This window comes from Monodon monoceros, unplaced genomic scaffold (assembly GCF_005190385.1).
Source record: "Monodon monoceros isolate NGI ecotype Baffin Bay Population unplaced genomic scaffold, NGI_Narwhal_1 Super_Scaffold_12, whole genome shotgun sequence".
In the NCBI taxonomy this organism is placed as follows: Eukaryota; Metazoa; Chordata; class Mammalia; order Artiodactyla; family Monodontidae; genus Monodon; species Monodon monoceros.
The window spans coordinates 103,531,623-103,550,658 of NW_021703768.1; the positions used below are offsets into that span (position 1 = coordinate 103,531,623).

General features: G+C 40.4%; 1 protein-coding gene and 1 pseudogene across 9 annotated transcripts in view; one reads left to right on the plus strand and one right to left on the minus strand.

Moving 5' to 3' along the window:
- Positions 1-19,036, minus strand: part of ZNF608 (zinc finger protein 608) — a 744,094-nt gene that overhangs the window by 189,895 nt on the left and 535,163 nt on the right. The window lies entirely within an intron of this gene.
- Positions 92-19,036, plus strand: part of LOC114892120 — a 68,413-nt pseudogene continuing 49,468 nt past the window's right edge.

The window sequence follows — 19,036 nt, forward strand, 5'->3', positions numbered from 1 at the left end:
AAACATCACATTGAAAGTGCATGGACCGTAGGTGAAGGGGATCCATTTACTAATCTTGAAACATCTGCTGGAGAGGCAGGAACCAGCAGGGATGCTCCTGGGCCCTGAGACACCAGAGGAAGTCCTTTTTGTGATTGTAGGCTACCTTGCTAATACCAGCACTGGTGAGCAACATTTTGGAAATCTCCATCTAACCTGTTAGTGCCAGGCGGTGAGCCCTGCTAAGAACCCTGTACATGCCTGCATCTCAGCTAGGCCTCACAACCTGCTGGGTGGTAACTCCACCCACCAGTGCCTGGCAGCCACTAAGGCCAGGTCTCACAGCTATTCTGGGGGCCAGTCCTGCCCATCAGAACCCAGCAGCTACCACGCCCTCACCACAGCAGGAGGGCCCACACAGCCCACATAGGGGAGACCCCTTAAGTGCTTGGCTATGGTGGCCAGGTAGGATTGTGCTTTGGAGCCCCACAGGACATCTCTTATATAAGGGCACTTCTTCAAAAATGGGAAAAGTAGCTGATTTACCTAATACATAGAAACAAAATTAGGCAAGATGAAGAGACAGAGGAACTATGTTTCCATCAAAAGAACATGACAAAACTTCAGAAAAAGGAATAAACAAAACAGAGTTAGTTAAGCAATCTACCTGATGAAGAGTTAAAAGTAATAGTCATAAAGATGCTCGCTGAACTCAGGAGAAGAATGGACGAATATAGTGGGAACTGTAACAAAGAAAATACCAAACAGAAGTTTTAATTGAACTGAAAAACACACCAGAGGGGTTCAACAGCAGATTGGATGAGGCAGAAGAACAAATCAGTGAACTGGAAGACACGGCAATAAAACTCACCCGGACAGAGCACCAAAAAGAAAAAAAAAATTAAGAAAATTGAATATAACTTAAGGGAATTTGGGGACAACATCAAGTGGAAAAACATTCATATCATAGGGATCCCCCAGAAGGAGAAGAGAGAGAGTAAGGGTCAGAAAAATTATTTGAAGAAAGAGTGTCTGAAAACTTCCCTAATCTGGGGTATGAAACAGACAGTTAGGTCCAGGAAGCCCAGACAGAATAAGATGAACTCAAAGAGATACATACCAAGACACATTATAATGAAAATGGTAAAATTTATGGATAAAGAGAGAATCCTAAAAGCAGCAAGAGAAAAACAACTTGTTACATACCAGGGAAACCTCAGAAGGCTATCAACAAAATTTTCAGCAGAAACCTTACAGCTTGGAAGGGAGAGCATGACATATTCAAAGCACTGAATGGAAAAAACTTCCAACCAATAATTCTCTACCTAGCAAGGTTATCATTCAGAATTGAAGGAGAGGTTAAGAGTTTTTCAGATAAGCAAGAGCTAAAGCAGTTCACTGCCACTAAAGCAGCCCTACAACGCTTTATCATTTTACTCCCCCATTCTGCATTTTATACTTTCGATGACACATTGTACATCTTTTTGTTTTATGAATCCCTTAACTAATTTATTGTAACTTTAGTTAATTTTACTACTTTTGTCTTTTAACCTTCATACCTGCTTTATAAGTGACTGATCCACTACCTTTATTATATATTTACGCTTTCCAGAAATATTTTTACTTTTGTATGTTTTCTTTTCATTAGTCAGTGCTATTTCTTTTCAGCTTAAAGAAGTTCCTTTAACACATCTATACCCTTCTTCTCCTACCAGTTAAGATGTGTGCTTCATGAAGCTGGTTACGTTTGTTCCCAAGCCTATTTAAGCAAGTTGTAATGGCTATTGTAATTATAAAATTTAGTTCAAATTTATGTAAACCAATACTATATGAGGTTGAGAAGAAACTTCTTATTTCAATGTAACTAAGTTGAAAGTGTTGGAAATACTTAACAGAGTTGCTATAGAGCAAATGCAGTGGATTAGGTATGGTAGAGACAACTATGAACATTGTGGGGAGGGGATCCTGATTCTAGGAATCTAGAAGTGATTTGCATGCATATTTCTCCATAAATATGTTTAAGTTTCTCCTACAGAAAAATTAGTGATGCATTTTGCATGTGATTTCTGAAAGAAAGCCAATGTTCAGGTCCCTGATCTCAGCTTTATATCAGAACAAATGGCAAATGAGTGTTAAAATGTTTGAGATAAGCCTGTATTTTGTTTTTTGGGTGATTTCCTATTTTAACTGACATACTCAATAACACTGGTACAACAAACGGTGCATCCAGAGAATAATGTGTTAAGTAAAAGGATTATAATTCGTCTGTGACATGTTTTTGTTAATTTTTATCACAAACAATGACATTTTAAGCTTAACAAGTGCCTGACAGCAGCAAAGACTGTGAAGGTGTGGAGTGTAGAATTTGCTGACTCATGCTAAAACAGCTTCACTTCTCTCCTAACAACTTTCTCTCACGGAATTTTGTAAAGGCAGGTGTTTTTCATTTGACCTTATCAAGAAAATGGAAAACAAAAGATTATCATGAAATTTAATGAGAACATGTTTCTTTGTGTGGCTTGCAAAGCAGTGGAAGTCGATTTCTCCCTTCTCAATTCGTACCTTTCCTTGGTACATCTGGGCTATTTTGCACACTGGGGACTATTTTTCCTAATGGTGTTTTCATTCTTTTGTCCAACTCCTTGCTTCAGTTTTCAGAGTGGGAGGCATCTGTGGTTCCAGATAAATCGTAATGCCACACTGCTCTCAGTTGCTCAGCACACCAAGCTCTCTGCTTTCTCAGGAGTTCCCAAATGCCGTTCCCTCTGCTGTTCCCTATGGCTTTTCCTCATAGCGTCCACCCAGTTAGCTCCCTGTTTGCCTGAATGTGCACATTAGTGGGGAAAAATATAATAAGTACATAAACCACAGACTTCTGGGGAGGGGAGAGGGGCTGGAAATTAATTTCAATCACCAATGGCCAGTGATTTAATCAATCATGCCTATATAATGAAGCCTTCAAACAAAAAAACAAAAAGAAAGGATCTGGAGAGCTTTCATGTTGGTGAACATGTGGCGATGTGTGGAGAGTGGCTGACTCAGAGAGGATGGAAACCCTGCACTCTTTCCCCATACGTTGCCCTATGTCTCTTCCATTTGTTATATCTTTTTATATAAAACTCATAATCTAGTAAGTAAAATGTTTCTCTAGGTTCTATGAGCTGCTCTAGTGAATTAACCAAACCCAAAGGAGGGGGTGGTTGGAATCTCCAATCTATAACTGGTTGGTCAGAAGCACAGGTGACAACCTGGACTTGTGATTGGCATCTGAAATGGGGGGAGGGGGGCAGTCTTGTAGGACTGAGCCCTTAACCTGTGGCCTCTGATGCTATCTCCAGGCAGACAGTGTCAGAATTGAGTTGAATTGTAGGACACCCAGCTGGTGTTCGAGAATTGCCTGATATGGGGAAAGACCCATACATCAGAACTGGTGACCAGAATGGTTAGCTATTAACACATATACCAGGAAAGCTTTCATTTCTGTTGATTTCTTCCCTGATAAGAACAAAATAAAAGGTTGCTCATAGTACCACTTCCCATCATTGCCTCAGAATGTCCCAAGTTTCTCTTATAGTAAGTTTTTTATGTGGGTTAGCTAAAAATTTGAGAAACGAAACTAAGAACCCCTGCAGCTGCTTCCCTATTGGTCTCATCTGGTGTGCATTGCTGGGTCTGCGTGTGTTGCTAACCACCATCACTGGTTCATCAGCTACGTTCCCCTGAGGGTGGTTCAAGTCATAGCGTTGGTGATGTCACTCCCGCCACCACTGCTGAGACTGGCCTGGTCCCAGTCAGCGATGCGTATGGTAGCAATTTGCATCATGCTGTGCTATCCAAAACTTTCTGAATGTGCACTTTCTATAGCAACTCAGTCAGAAAGTCCAGCAGCCCCACGCTTGTTGTCTCAGACCTCTTGCGCTAAAGTCTGATCACGCAGAGAGAAAGATGCACTCACTGGTGCAAAAATTCCTGATTATTATTGCCTCCACCTCTTTATTTGGAAGGGGGTTTGGTATATTGGCTAATAAGGAGGAGGAAAATAAAAATAAAAACCATTACTGTTCACATGCACTACAGACACAAAGCACTACTTGACATCCTGAATATTTATCAGAACTGTAAGGAAAGGGCAATGCAGATCAATTTCAGATTCAGGCCCCTCTCTGTCATAGTCCTGAAAAATTTCCAAAGGCTTTGACAAAATGGTAACCTTGATGAATTTCAGGAATATGACTTTATATGGCTTTCCCTTTCACAGTCTGAAAGGCTAAACAATGGGCTTATAAACAAACATCTTAGTAGTGGTATAAGTTCTGTGGTTTGACTATAAAAATGGATGAAACTATGCTTCTAAAGTGACACGTGAAACCGGCCACATTCCTTCATCTGATATGTGGCCATGCTTAGTGTGTGATAGCTATGCTGGTGAAGATGACGATGAATCCTTTAGGTATGTCGGGCAGGATTCAATTCATTAACTGGAATTGGATGAAATTTCAGAATTGTGAAGACAAAAGAAAGTACTGAAATGGAGGAAATTGAAAGCTCACTAGAAATATTTGGAAGAAACAGAATTTGCTGCCTTGCAGTTAATGATCTGAATCCTGCTCAGCATCCCTGAGGTCATCGGCATCATCTTCATCAATGTCATTATCATTGAATTTCTCTCAAGCTCACACTGCGAATGGCTGTATAGTAGGTGCTTTGGTGCCTTCTACTGCTCTACCTCCTGGCTTATTTAGAGCTTGTTAACGGTGTCATCTGGTTTTTAATTGGTCAGCTGTCAGAAACTTAGAAAACACTGAGTCATCTCCCTGAGCAAAATTGGTAGCTTCGCAGCTTCAAACTTGAGTTTACTGTGAGAATAAGACAGAGGCACGTCCTACTGGGAAGCAGTGGGGCTGGGACAAGTGAAAGGCCTCCCTCAACCCACTTACAGCACTTCACCTCATCAGGGTGATTTGCCTGTCACTGTCCATATGGTGCCCGAGGCAAAGGGTTACTGCTGCTGATGGTGACATCCCCTACAGCAGGAGCTGCAGCAATTACCTGGGAGTCACATTACATTTGCAGTTTGTTTGGATGGATGGAAGGGAGAGGCTGCAGGTCAACATCCAGTTTTTTTGGTCAGACTTGTCAAACACAGGAATAAAAATATGACCACGATGGTCATTTAAATACAAGCTATTATAGTCTTCTGTCTATTCACCCTTGAATATGTCCTTCTGTTTATGTTTCTCAGTTCTTACTCTATATAACTCCTTCATGGGATTATATTTCACATGAGTCTTACTTTCCTCTAGGTGAAGCAGGTTTTCCTCAAGCATGATCAGAGACAGGGAAAGAGAAGGAAGGAATGATAAAGGGAACACAGTAAAAGGATTTAAGGATGATTTTTTTAAAATGAATTCAAATAATCAGAAAAGTAAAAATGAGAAGAGAAAAATGGAAAAGTGTACTGAAAGCAGTGACATGCAAAGAAAATAAAAAGAACAGAGAATGATAGTAGCAAAACCTGAAGGTCTCAATATATCATAGAAAGGAAAAGGGAGCAAAAGGCAATTAAATGCACTGCATTATGGGCTTCCCTGGTAGTGAGGGCTTCCCTGGTGGCGCAGTGGTTGAGAGTCCGCCTGCCGATGCAGGGGACACGGGTTCGTGCCCCGGTCTGGGGAGATCCCACATGCCGCGGAGCGGCTAGGCCCGTGAGCCATGGCCACTGAGCCTGTGCGTCCGGAGCCTGTGCTCCGCAACGGGAGAGGCCACAACAGTGAGAGGCCCGCGTACAGCAAAAAAAAAAAAAAAAAAAGCACTGCATTATACCATATGATCCAGCAATTCCACTCCTTCATATGTGCCCAAGAGAACTGAAAACATGTCCACACAAATGCCTGTACACAATGATCACCCTAAGCCGGAAATAACCCACATGTCCATTAACTGATGAATGGATAAACAAATGTGGTATATACATACAATGGAATGTTACTTGATGATAAAATGGAATGAAGTGCTGATATATGCAACAGCATGCGTGGATCTTGAAAACATTATGGTAAGCGAAAGAAGCTAGTCACATAATGTATTTGTTGTATTTTATATATATTGTATTTACATGAAATCAGAATAGGCAAATCAACAGAGACAGAGAGTAGATTGGCAGATTAGGACTAGGGGGAGGAGGGAAAGGGGGAAGACCGTTAATGGGTATGGGATTTCTTTGTGGGGTGATAAAAATGTTCCCAAATTGGACAGTGGCGATGATTATACAACTCTGCGAAAATACTAATAACCACTAAATTTTACACTTGGAAATATTACATTTTATGGCATGTAAATTATATCTCAATAAAGCTTCTATTAAAAAAAAAGTCAGGGCTTCCCTGGTGGCGCAGCGGTTGGGAGTCCGCCTGCCGATGCAGGGGACACGGGTTCGTGCCCCGGTCCAGGAAGATCCCACATGCCACGGAGCGGCTGGGCCCGTGAGCCATGGCCGCTGAGCCTGCGCGTCCGGAGCCTGTGCTCTGCAACGGGAGAGGCCACAGCAGTGAGAGGCCCGCGTACCGCAAAAAAAAAAACCCCAAAAACTCACTGTATTATTTTTCTTTGATTCTCTAGGGTCTTCCATAGGGATGGACCCTAGCAGTATGTCTAAGGAATAGATGGGGGGAAGGAAAAGAGGAAAAAAGAAAGAAGGGGGGCTTAGAAGGACAAAAAGAGACATTGGAAGGAGGCAGATATAGAAGAGAAAGCAACAGTTGAGACTTTCAGTTGGGCTTGTTAAACTGCAAGGAACAGAGACCCACTCCAGTTAACTCAACAAAAGGGTCCACTGGAAAAGAAACACATGGAGAGGCCTTGAAATGGCAAGCCTTAGGCACAAAGGCAGATCTTGCAAGCAACTCTGTCATCTTCCTCACGGGCTGTATGTTCTCTTTCTCACATGATGTTTCTATTCTCTCTGTATCTGATCCACTTTTTTCCCCTACCGTCCGACTTTTTCTGCTGTCTCATAATTTCAGCCAGCATGTGACTTTGACTTAAAGCCTTCTCTCCAAATGTGACTCTACCTTATAGCATTCTTAGTACAATCTTTGCCCTCTGCCTCAGTGGGTATATGATTCAGTCTCTGTTTCCTGATTCTCATTTCCTAAGAGAGAAGTCGAACTAGTTTAGCTCATGTTTGTAATCCAAAAGCTGGGTCATAGGCTACTGGTCAGTGAGCCAGTCTAGACAGACCCTCTTCAGATCATGGGCCTATCCCAAGAAAAATTAGCATTAGAGGGGAGAAAGGCAGTGGGATTATCTGGTTCATGAGGGGCACAGTGGGCTGGAGGGAAGAGAGAGGGAAGAGAGAGGCTGTTTGCCAAAGGACACTGTAGATGGGCAGTGGAAAACATTTCCAGTACTGTAAGAGAGGAGAGGTACACAGGAAGCTGGAGATGGAACTCTTGTCAGCTGTCTCTCCCAAATGATAACTATTGTTAAGAAGTATCAAGTTCTTGCTCTGTTTATAACTCAGAGAAAGATATTCATTACCCATGTAAGTCCTTTAGTTGGGACCTCAACTCTACACTATTTGCTAGAAGAAAATTATAAAGAGGATGGATTCCATTTCCTTTCCCATTTTCTGAAGTTTCAAAATCTTCCTGCAAACATTCAAATAATTGAAAGACAACAATTTAAAAGATCTTGGACTAGAATCAAAGCAACTAATACCCAATATTTGCTAATTAAAATTTCTATTCTTTTTCTTACCTCACATATCATGGCCTAACTTACACACTATTACACACAACAACTACGCTTTGCAACTCCACTTCTAGGTATATACCCAAAAGAATTGAAAGGTGGGGTTCAAACAGATATTTGCACATCAATGCTCATAGCAGCATTACTTGTAATAGCCAATAGGTGGAAACCACCTGAATGTCCATTGACAGATGAATGGATAAAGAAAATGTGATATATACAGGTAATTGAATATTATTCAGCCTTAAAAAAAAAGAAGCAAAATTCTGACACATGCTAAAATACAGATAAACCTTGAAAATATTATGCTAAGTGAAATAAACCAGATACACAAAGAACAAACATCATCGGATTCTACTTACACAAGGTACCTAGAAAGGTAAGTTAATAGACAGAAAGCAGAATGGAGGTTACCAGGGGCTGGGGTATATTAATCTGTTCAGACTGCTATAACAAAATACCACAGACTGGGTGGCTTATAAACAATAGAAATTCATTTCTCACAGTTCTGAAAACTGGAAGTTCAAGATCAGGGTGCCGGCCTGTTCAAGTGAGAGGCTCTTCTCTTCTGATCACAAATTTCTGGCTGTACACTCACACAGCAGGATGGGCTGGGGAGCTCTGTGAGGTCTCTTTTATAAGGGCACTAATCCCATTCATGAGGGCCCCTAAGCATCTCCCAAGGCCCCACCTATTAATACTATCACATGGGGCATTAGGATTTCAACATATGGATTTTGAGGGGACACAGACATTCGGAACATAGCACGGGTTGGGGGAATTGTTTAATGGCTATAGAGTTTCTGTTTAGGATAATGAAATAGTTCCGGAGATGGATGGTGGTAATGGTTACACAACATTGTAAATGTACTTAATGCCACTGGACTGTACAAATGGTTAAACTGGTAATTTTTTTTTTTTTTTAGATTCCATATATATATGTGTTAGCATACGGTATTTATTTTTCTCTTTCTGACTTACTTCACTCTGTATGACAGACTCTAGGTCCATCCACCTCACTATAAATAACTCAGTTTCGTTCCTTTTTATGGCTGAGTAATATTCCATTGTCTATATGTGCCACATCTTCTTTATCCATTCATCTGTTGATGGACACTTAGGTTGCTTCCATGTCCTGGCTATTGTAAAAAGAGCTGCAATGAACATTTTGGTACATGACTCTTTTTAAGTTATGGTTTTCTCAGGGTATATGCCCAGTAGTGGGATTGCTGGGTCGTATGGAAATTCTGTTTTTATAAACTGGTAAATTTATGTTATGTGTATTTTACTACACGCACATACACACAAATCCAGGAAGAACAACAAAAACTGTATAATTTGCATGAGTGCTTCTTGGTGAAAATCATTTCCATTTTCATGAAATCACTGGAAAGTTGTAGTCTCCACTAGATCTTCTTACAGAAGTGTTGCTATAGAAATCAGAGCCGTGGTGCCCCATCCCAACCAGGATTTACTCTGCTGCATACAGAACGTGTGGGGTAAAGTTACACAGAGGCCTTTTTATACACATACAGTAACCCACTTCAGTCTGGTTAAGAGATCCAGCCCTACATGGCATCATGATAATTACATTACTGTTAAAACATCTCAGCTGTTATGTATAGTAACACGTTTCCTTTAGAAAAAACCATATTGCTTGTTCCACCTTCTCTTGTTTCTTTTGTTTTCCCATGTAATAAAGTTGGCTGGCTTACGTGAAATTGTTCAGGTTACAAATCTTAAGTTATTAAAACAAGGAGCTCTGAGTATCAGGCAGAAGGCAGGGATTTCTGCCCCTCACCCACATTGTCTGCTATTACTTTCCTTTGAAAAACGAGGTATTCTTGGAATAAAATGAAATGTAACTCTCTTAGAGTTCTTTTTTAAGATACGGTTTCTGGCTTGTAACTAAAGATTTATGTTTATGGCCAAGAAACAGTAGTAGCTTAGAAATTTTAAATGGTGGAATGGTAGAGGTCGAACCTTTTCTGTACAAGGTTTGTCAACTACCCCTCCCCTAAGTGCTGACCCACAGGTGCTTTTATAGTTGAGTACAGGGACATGAACCCTCTTTGAGGATTGTCAGATCAGCAAAAATCGAATGCTTCTGGGAGCAAAAGGCTTAAAGACTTAAAATTTGTTTTTAATTTTAACGGTGGTTATTTTTATTATCTTTGTGCATCCGTTTTTGTTTTGCTGCTTTGTTCTTGTGTGAAATGAAGTTTTAGTAATCCAACACCTTTTTATCTTGCTCTTTCTTTCTCTCTGGCTCACTCCTCCTGCTTCCCTTTTCTTTCCATCATGCCCAAAGGCAGATAACACTTTCCTGCTGAGACATTTTTAAAGTCACCACACAGCTCTAGCAAATGAGGGCTGTCATGGTTTTTGGATGAGAAAATCTACTGCAGCTCACGCAGATCTAGGAGTTGATAGTGGTTAATTGACAGCCGGAAGGACCTGGTCTCCTGGCAGAGTTAGAGGGAGGGTGAGCCCTGTGGGTTTCATTTGGGTAGAGATAAAACAGGTTTTTATTCAGTACTCATGGAGAGAGCATAATTAACCTTTTAGAAGTTTAAGGATGATCAAATTGTTATTCATTTTGCAAATGAGAAGAGAGAGCTTCCCTTCCTGCCAGCAAAATGCCAGTGCAGATTTCAAGGTCACTAGATGATCTCTTTGAGGAAAAAGAAAGCAGTAAACACACACACACACACACACACACACACACACGCGCGTGCGCGCGCGCGCACACACACACGCACACACACACGCCACCCCTAAACCCACAGACTGAGAAATGTCACCATGAAAACATTCAGGAATGAAAAGGAACAACTGTTCTTTTCTATCAAGCTCCACAATAAAAATCGAAGCTAATGTTTGCCGCACATTCACACAGGCCTATTGGATTATAATGGCACTAACCCTGCCAGAGAAAACAGATATATGGCTCCAGCTGGTAACTCCTATGCTCTGGTATGTTCTGAGTTTTTTTAGAGGATGGGGGAAGGGCTTTTTGAGGTCTAAGCATGTTTTAAAGACGGCATGCATAACATTGCTATCACATGAGAACTCTGTGGTGTAAATAATAAACTCTAGTGCTTCAAAAAATTCTAAAAAGGATTTAGCCAAGTCTATGCGTGAAAAAAAAAAAGGGGCTTTCACTAGGTATCATGCTTTACAGATGACGATGCTTGTTATGTGAATGACCTTATTTTGCAGCTACGTGCTTTACCACATCACAAACAACACTTCATTCACTGTTACTTAGGAGAACGTTCTGGCTATCCGGTTTTTTTTTTTAAAACTATATTTTGTGATAATTTCAAACACACAGAAAAACTGCAATAATGGTACAAAGAACAAATAATAGTACAATGTGTACCCTTCATCCAGATTCAGGAGTTTTTAATATTTTTCCCTCATTTACTTTAATATTCCCTCTCGCTCTCTATATATATCTCTTTAGGTAGATAGAAAGATAGATATTAACTCTCTCTCTCTATATGTAGATAGATAGAAAGATATATATTTGCTGCAAAACAAATATGGGTTAAAATGACACATAATACATATATGTGTATGTAATGATTATATGATTTTTCTGAACCTTTTGAGAGTAAGTTATAGACACAGTGTCTCTTTATCCCTAAATAGTTCAGTGTGTATTTCCTAAGAAGAGGGATATTCATTCACATAATTATGGTACAATGATCAAAATGAGGAAGTTGAACATTGATACAGTACCATTATCTAATCTACAGATCGTTATTCAAGTTTTGCCAATGGTTCCAGCGCTATCCTTTAGAGTAATTTTGTCCCTCGTTCAGAATCCAATTTAGGATCTTGCATTTTGTTTAGTTTTTATGGCTTTTATTTTTCTCTAATTTGGTATGTGTCTTTAACCTTTCTTCATCTTTATGATATCGTTTAGAAGAGTATAGGTCATTTATTTTGCTGAATATCACTCAGTTTGGGTTGATCTGATGTTCCATTACAATTAAATTCAGGATCTACCTATCTATCCATATCTCTCTCCTTTTTTAAAATTTTAATTATTTTTGGTAAGCAATACAAGGTAAGTGATAAGTGGTACTGTATCCTTGTGTCCTTTTTTCACGACGCTGTTAATCTCACTATTGGTGATGCTAAGTTGGGTAGGGTGGCACCGGACAGAGTTCTCCACAGTTCAGCTGCTATTTTTCCCTTTACAATTTATTAGCAAATTTCGGGGAAAATCTCCTTTTCTTTGTTGGTTTTGCGCTAAGATAAGCATACTTGAACAACAAGCTGCTAGAAGCTATTCTCACATATTTTAAGAGAAGGCTAGATAAGATTTCTTAAATAGTTTAGAAAACATGTTGACTAAACACATTTGGATTTTATTTTTCTCTTACTCTGTGGTGTACAGTCCCGCACAGAATCAATCAGTGCCCTTCCCTTATCTGAAACTCAAGGCTTATCATTTGTTGACAAAATAATCTAGGAACTCCCTGCCTGCCATTTCTGTAAGGGAAGGTGACAGGGGTGTAAAGAACTATTAATGGGGAAGAGGCATGAGAGAAGAATGGGGAGAGCACATACATGCTAAAAGCACGATAATGACAGTTTACAAAGTCTTCTCACATAAATTAGATGTGCACAAATCCTCTTTAGCCCTTTCAACATATACAGGTCCTAAGCCATTTGCTTCTCCCCTCACAGTTACTCCTACTTCCTGCCATTGTTTTCCATTTCAGTGGAAACAGTGGCATCTTCCTGCAGGAAATAAGCTCAATTAAGCTGACACAAAGTTTGTTATCGGTTTCCTCAAATTGTCTTAGTCATACTCATTGTTGAGAGCATTCAAAAAAGTAAATATTATTATGTATATGTTGGAAGATGAAAAAGTATAGCCAAAAGAGGACACGCCTGGGTACGCGATTGGCGTTGTCTGTAGATCAAACCCAGGCTTGAGGAGGAACAACTTGTCCTGGCACTGAGAGCTAAGAGAAGTTTCTCCAGCAGGCCTTCACAAAGAATGTGCTTTGTAGTGAAGTAAATACTGTCCTTGACAACATCCTTACAGGAAAGCAGCAAATGAGCTACAGGGTTGTTTCTTATGAGATCTCTCAGTGTGGCTGATTGCCTTATGCCGAAGCACAGGGGATAAAAAGAGATCAGTCAGCTGGTGACAATGCTCTCTGTGGTCTGGTTTATTCCAAGGTTAACTTGTAGAGTATCTAAAGCAGTATTTCCAAATGTCCTTATTTAAAATCTCCCTCAGCCACGTCCTCAGATCTGTCAGATGGGAATTATAAAGCTTCCTCATTGATTGCAGTGAGGGTTGAACGAGGTAAACCGATGGGATCCAAGCAATGCAGAGCCAATGATGGCATAAGAAGAAATTAACAAATGGAAGTTATTAGCAGTTTTGTCTTTCAGGAAACAAAAAGGAATGAATGGATAATCAAGGCCCCAAACAGGGAATGTCCACAATAATGTAGCTGGAAAATTTTAAAGCAGTTTTACCACTCCATGACGCACACTGTTAGAAATAATCTTTGTAAGTCATCTAGTGAATGTCTGGTTTTATGTAATTTATCTTTCTAGGAGACAGGAAAAGCAGGATATAAAATATGTCCCTACGTGGCTTAGTAGATTTGCTAGGTGGGGTTGTTAGCTATAACCCAGTTACCTTTCAGCTTGGGTGCTGGAAAAGCACACAATTTCAGTGACTCTCAAAGTGTGGAATTCGAACCTGCAGCATCAGGACCATCTGGGAACTTGTTAGAAATGCAAGTTCTCAGCCTTATCCTAGATCTACTGAATCAGAAACTGTGGAGTGAGACCCAGCAATCTGTGTTTTAACAAGACCTGAAGGTGACTCTGATGCTGGCTAAAGCTTGAGAATCACTGCTCATGTGCCATTATTAAATAAGAGGGCTAATGATCTATTAAGGCCTTTCCCAGGATATGACTGTCTCCTCAAAAACAAAAATCCCCTCTTCACATAGAAGGATGCTTATTTTTCCTTCTCTATGGAGAAGGAGGAAGTAGAACATCCAGTTTATGGTTCAAGTGATATCACATTATGGTATATTATTAAGGTCAAAGTTAATATGAAAGGGGATCAAACTACATTTGTCTCTAATTTATCCCAACGGAAAAGATTGAATTTGGCCAATACTGTACCTCCTGACTCTAATATTGGCTTAGCCTAAAACTGGTTTTTCTTCACAGAGTTAAAGGCTGTGGGACAATCAATAAATGTTACAAATGATGCTATGAAAATTAAACCAGTACTACTAACTGGCTTTCTTCTGTTGCATAAGGCAAAGGATGGTAGAATATAGAGCACGTGCTCATAGGAGCAGAGGGAAGTTAGAGGATGAGCTGTGTACACTTTCTGGTGTTTGAGCTTTAACTGGGCTCCTTTCTCTTCTAATAAGAAAAACATACTGAAGGGCTTCCCTGGGGGCGCAGTGGTTGAGAGCCCGCCTGCCGATGCAGGGGACACGGGTTTGTGCCCCGATGCAGGAAGATCCCACATGCCGCGGAGCGGCTGCGCCCGTGAGCCATGGCCGCTGAGCCTGCGTGTCCGGAGCCTGTTGCTCCGCAACGGAAGAGGCCACAACAGTGAGAGGCCCGCGTACCAAAAAAAAAAAAACCAAAAAAAACACAAAAAACCATACTGAAACTCAGTAACGAGTGTGATATTTTATAGGAAAATTCATAAATGTCATCTCATTTCCGTTTTAATTAATTGTCTGCAACTTTTGGTACTTTACGAAGAGCAACAAATTTCCAGTGGTACCCACATAACCAACATGACTCTTTACAACTATACTAGTGCATTAAACAGTATGCAGGCAAAAATGGGTTCTGAGCAGTAATTCCAGACCTTATTCTGAGTGAACCAGGCTTATTAAGTTTTTTTTTTAACACGCTGCTCAGTCTTGAACTGCACACTTAGGCTGTAGCACTGGAGGTGATTTAGAATTTGGATTCCCAAGTAGAGTTAAGGGAGCAAAATGAACATTTTTCTCTCCTGCTCAGTAAATATTTAAAAGGAAGAGAGAGCTAACTAGAGAGAAAAAGAAAAGAAGGGAAAAAAGGGAGGGGGGATTTTCAGTTTTCGTAATGGCCCAATCATTTGGTCACCCTGGGGAGAAATGACCTGGCTTCACCACTACCCTGAAAGCCTCAGCCAGACTGCCTGGTGTCGAGAGCAAAAACGCAGATAGCAATGACCACACAGACCGGGGTGGCTCATCAGGTACATGCTTTAAAGACAGATCTTTAACCATAATCTCATGCGATATGGGAAAAGAAGTGGGGAACTCTGTAACTATGATTGCTTTTCAGTTTAGTCTAAACGTTCAATAGTAAATTTTAGAAAAAACAGGTTACCTTTAATTCTAAAATTGGCTCATTTGGCTAAATGTCATATCCCTGTCAAAAAGGAAGAATGAATGCGTTGCTGTCTTCAAACTCGTAGCAGGCTTTTAGGTTTTCCATTTTTAAAAACTTATTTAGTTTTTACAATATGAAAATTATAGACAGAGTGACATTTAAACCTTTGCTTTTCATAGCATTTCACACTTACACCATTTTAAAAGACAGCTATTAACATTTACAAAAATCTTTCAGAAACCAAATGTTCTAACATGCAGAATTCCAATTATACTGTGTAAGAGGGATATCAACCATTCTTCTACAAGAATACTTTGAAGTGTCTGGTATTAAACCAAGAGCTAAAATGTCAGTTGCACATAGACAATAAATTAGGGTTTATAAAATCTTGTAAGATTTATTTAACATTACAATTTTGACCTTTAGGCTGTCCTCACCATAGCTTACTTAAGTTTCTTTCTCTCTCTCCCCCTGCCCCCCATTCCTGTAATTTTACTTGAATGTTAAACAAAGCTTGTGTGGCAAGTTATATAAAAGTGATATGATCCATTCATGCTCCTCAAGCCTCCCCAGACCCCCCTGTTTGGGGTGATGGAATCCATGAGGCACTGCCCATTTCCCTACAGAGAGCACTTGTGGGGTTATCAGTGGAATGCTAACCCTCTTAGCAGCAATGCCAACAGAGCACAACCTGTTCTGTTCCTGGAGCAGGAAGGCTGTCCACCTCTTTTAGGACCGACTTTGGAAGGCAAGCCTGAAAATGTAAGAACCACTCTCACACCCCTTACCTACTTTGCAAGAGAGATTAAAAGAAGGTGGTATCCACATTTATTATGCTTACAATCTGGGGCGAGATTCGCTGAAACTCCCAGAAAAAATGATCAAAAGAAAATTTGATCATTCCCACTGAGCTGAGGAAGAGTCAGGGCATTTCCCTTGAAGAATGGGATTCCGACCAGGTACCATCCCTTGGACATCTCGTGGGAGGCTCCTACAAACAAATCGTTCTCACCATTGGGCGCTTTTCCCAGAAATGTGGGAAATGTGGAGGGGAGACAGGAAATACGAGAATAGAGAAGCGAGTAGTCGATCATCTTGGTCTTCTCCAGCTGTTGGCAACAATGAGAAATGCTCCCTCTCTTCCACATGTTGGAAAGCAGCTAGAACCGTTGCAGTTTTTAGGAATGCTCTCTCAACCACTAAATAAATCTTAATAATATCAGCCAACTGTTATACAGCGTTTCTATAGCCCAGACTTCATTCTGAGCACTTTACATATTCACAACTCACAAGGACTCTAGGATTTACCGATGAGTAACCAAGACATGGCGAGCTTTAAGTAATTTGCTCAGGGTCAAACAGCTAGGAGATGGTCGAGCCATGATTTGCACCCAGGCAGTTTGGCTTTAAGGATGGCAAGGGTCTTTCTGAGAACCAACCTATTCAGCTGGGTTAAGAAAGCTACACCAGCCCATTAATGCTCTTACGTTTTTTACCAACAATCTGTGAAGTTACAAATGACCTGAAATAAGGCCGTAGACTTGAGCCTTTATAGAATTCATTTTGTCACCTGCTTTTGAAAGCAGCTTTGCGCTGGAGCCAAAAGCAACAAGCAGAACCTAATCGCGACGAATTGCTTAAGTAAGTGGTTCTCTTCAGCCAGCTACCAAGTCAGAAGCCTGGGAACAACTGACGCATTAATGCAGCTGACGCATTAATGACACTTTTCATTTGTGGCAGATATGACTTTTTTTCTATATTTTTGTTAAACAACATATTGTGACATATTGTGCGAGCACATTTCTGAATGTTAGCTTCTGAGATAGATCTATGTAAAAAATAGATCAGTATTCATGAACCCATAGAAGGGTATCTTGCTCTACTAGGCTACATTTTATGATTGTAGTACAAATCAAATTCCATTCCAATGAAATATATTCAAAGATTTCTTACTTTCAGCCAATGGCCCACTTAGTTTAAGTAATGTTCCATACAACAAAATTCTAACATAACCATAGAATTGGGTCATTTTCTTGGAGTTCACTGAAAGGGATTTGGCATGCAGCCGTAAGATTGGCACTGTAAACAGCCATCCATTTACACTGGTATCTATCTAAAGTGGTTTTAACCCCTTATCCACTTCTACTGGATTTCTATGCACTTAGGTCATGGGTAACAAATACTTTACACCTGAATAGGCCAGCTCTGTCAACAAGAAATATTTGCCGATTTCCATTTCTTAAAAGGTAGATATCCATTTTTTTGTGGTAACTCCTGATAAAATGGAGGCAACTGGGATTCTTTTTCACCTGACATGATGTTGCTTTTTCTGCAAGAAGGGTCCTCTGGAAGGCAGAGATTGCACAAGGCCTTTGTTATTTTATTTGTACTTAACTTTCACAATATTGGCCTTGGCACTTGGCAAGTGGCCCTTTTAAAGTAAATTCTATCATTTACTAGAAATTTACCTCTAGCGTTAAGCACCAACCTAGGATAATAGAAACAGTCATTTACCTACATTTGGAGCTTTGGTTTCAAGACTCCATTTACAAAAAAGAAATGAAGGCTGTTAAAATTGGTAATAAAAAGATTAAATTTTAGTCTTATACAGATAAAAATAGGAACACAAGTTAAAGATTTTATTTACTTCATTAATGAGGAAACCAGTGAGCTGTTTGAACCAGTTCAAGGGAGAAATTTTTTTTTAAGTTTACACTTTCAGATCAGAAATGTTGAAATAAACACGCAAATGGAGGCAAAACTGGCCTCTTCCATGTGGGGAAGAAAGTCAGTTGAACTTCCACTAGGCAGAATTTACACATCTGCAGACAAGAATTATTTTGCATTGCTAACAGTTGTCTACAAATTACAGAGTTGTAAAAGCTCAAGGACAATTAAAGACCAGAATAAGATAACCTGGAAAGGTGTGCTCTAAAGAATGCATTTTCCACTGAAGCACATTTTTTCCTTTACTAAAGTCTCTGTGAAAAACCAGGAAGGGAATCAGAAGCAGACTTATTTCTGTTGGCCTACCATCTGAGCAGTTAACAAATCTCCTAGTTCAGTCCCTCATTACTGCATTACTTCTCACCTGTATAGGTGCAAAAGCTTCCTACCTGGTCTCCCCTTCCAGACTTTTCTTTCTCCAGTTTGTGCTACTTGGCTGCTGACAGTCTGATCTTCTTAGAGCACTTCTGTGATTGCTACAATTCCCTTAAAACTTGTAAATGGCTCCCTGCTGCCTGTAGATAACATTGGAAAGTTCTAACCTGGTCCCCCAGGATTTAGTCCTCTATCAGTCAGGGTCCCACGTTGTAAGTTACAGGAACCGACTCTGGTTGATTTAACCAAGAAAGGAATTTCTTAAAAAGGATACTGGGCAGTTCACAGAATTGCTGGGAGGGCTGGAGAACCAGGCTCAGAAGTTTATGCCGCCAGAGCTTATTCTCAAAATCATGCCGAGGAACTGTTTGGATGAAGACATCGCTGCTGCCGTGACCAAAAGCTGGAAGAGGCGGTTCCCACCACTCATGTTGTTGCCATGGGCACTGGCTTCTGCTTCAGCCATCACCCTACTGCTGCCCCAAGCACAAAGTTCTGCAGCTGTCACCAATGCCACCGTGGATTTTTTCCTCTCCCTGCTACTTACATTACAAACCCCCTATTCAAAAATCGGGGGGTGGGTGGAACTTAGGTCACAGGCCCATGCTCTAGCTGCAATGCAGGCTGGGAAAGAACAGTTGGCAACTGGCCATCTTTAATGATAGGTGGATCTACCTCCTTCCATGATTCAACAATGGTGGATTCCATAAAGGAAACTGGGAATTCCTCAGAAGAAAAGGAGTGGGGGTTAGATTCCGGGTAAAGGCAAAATGTTCACTACAGGCTCCCTCTGTCTTCCCAATCTCAT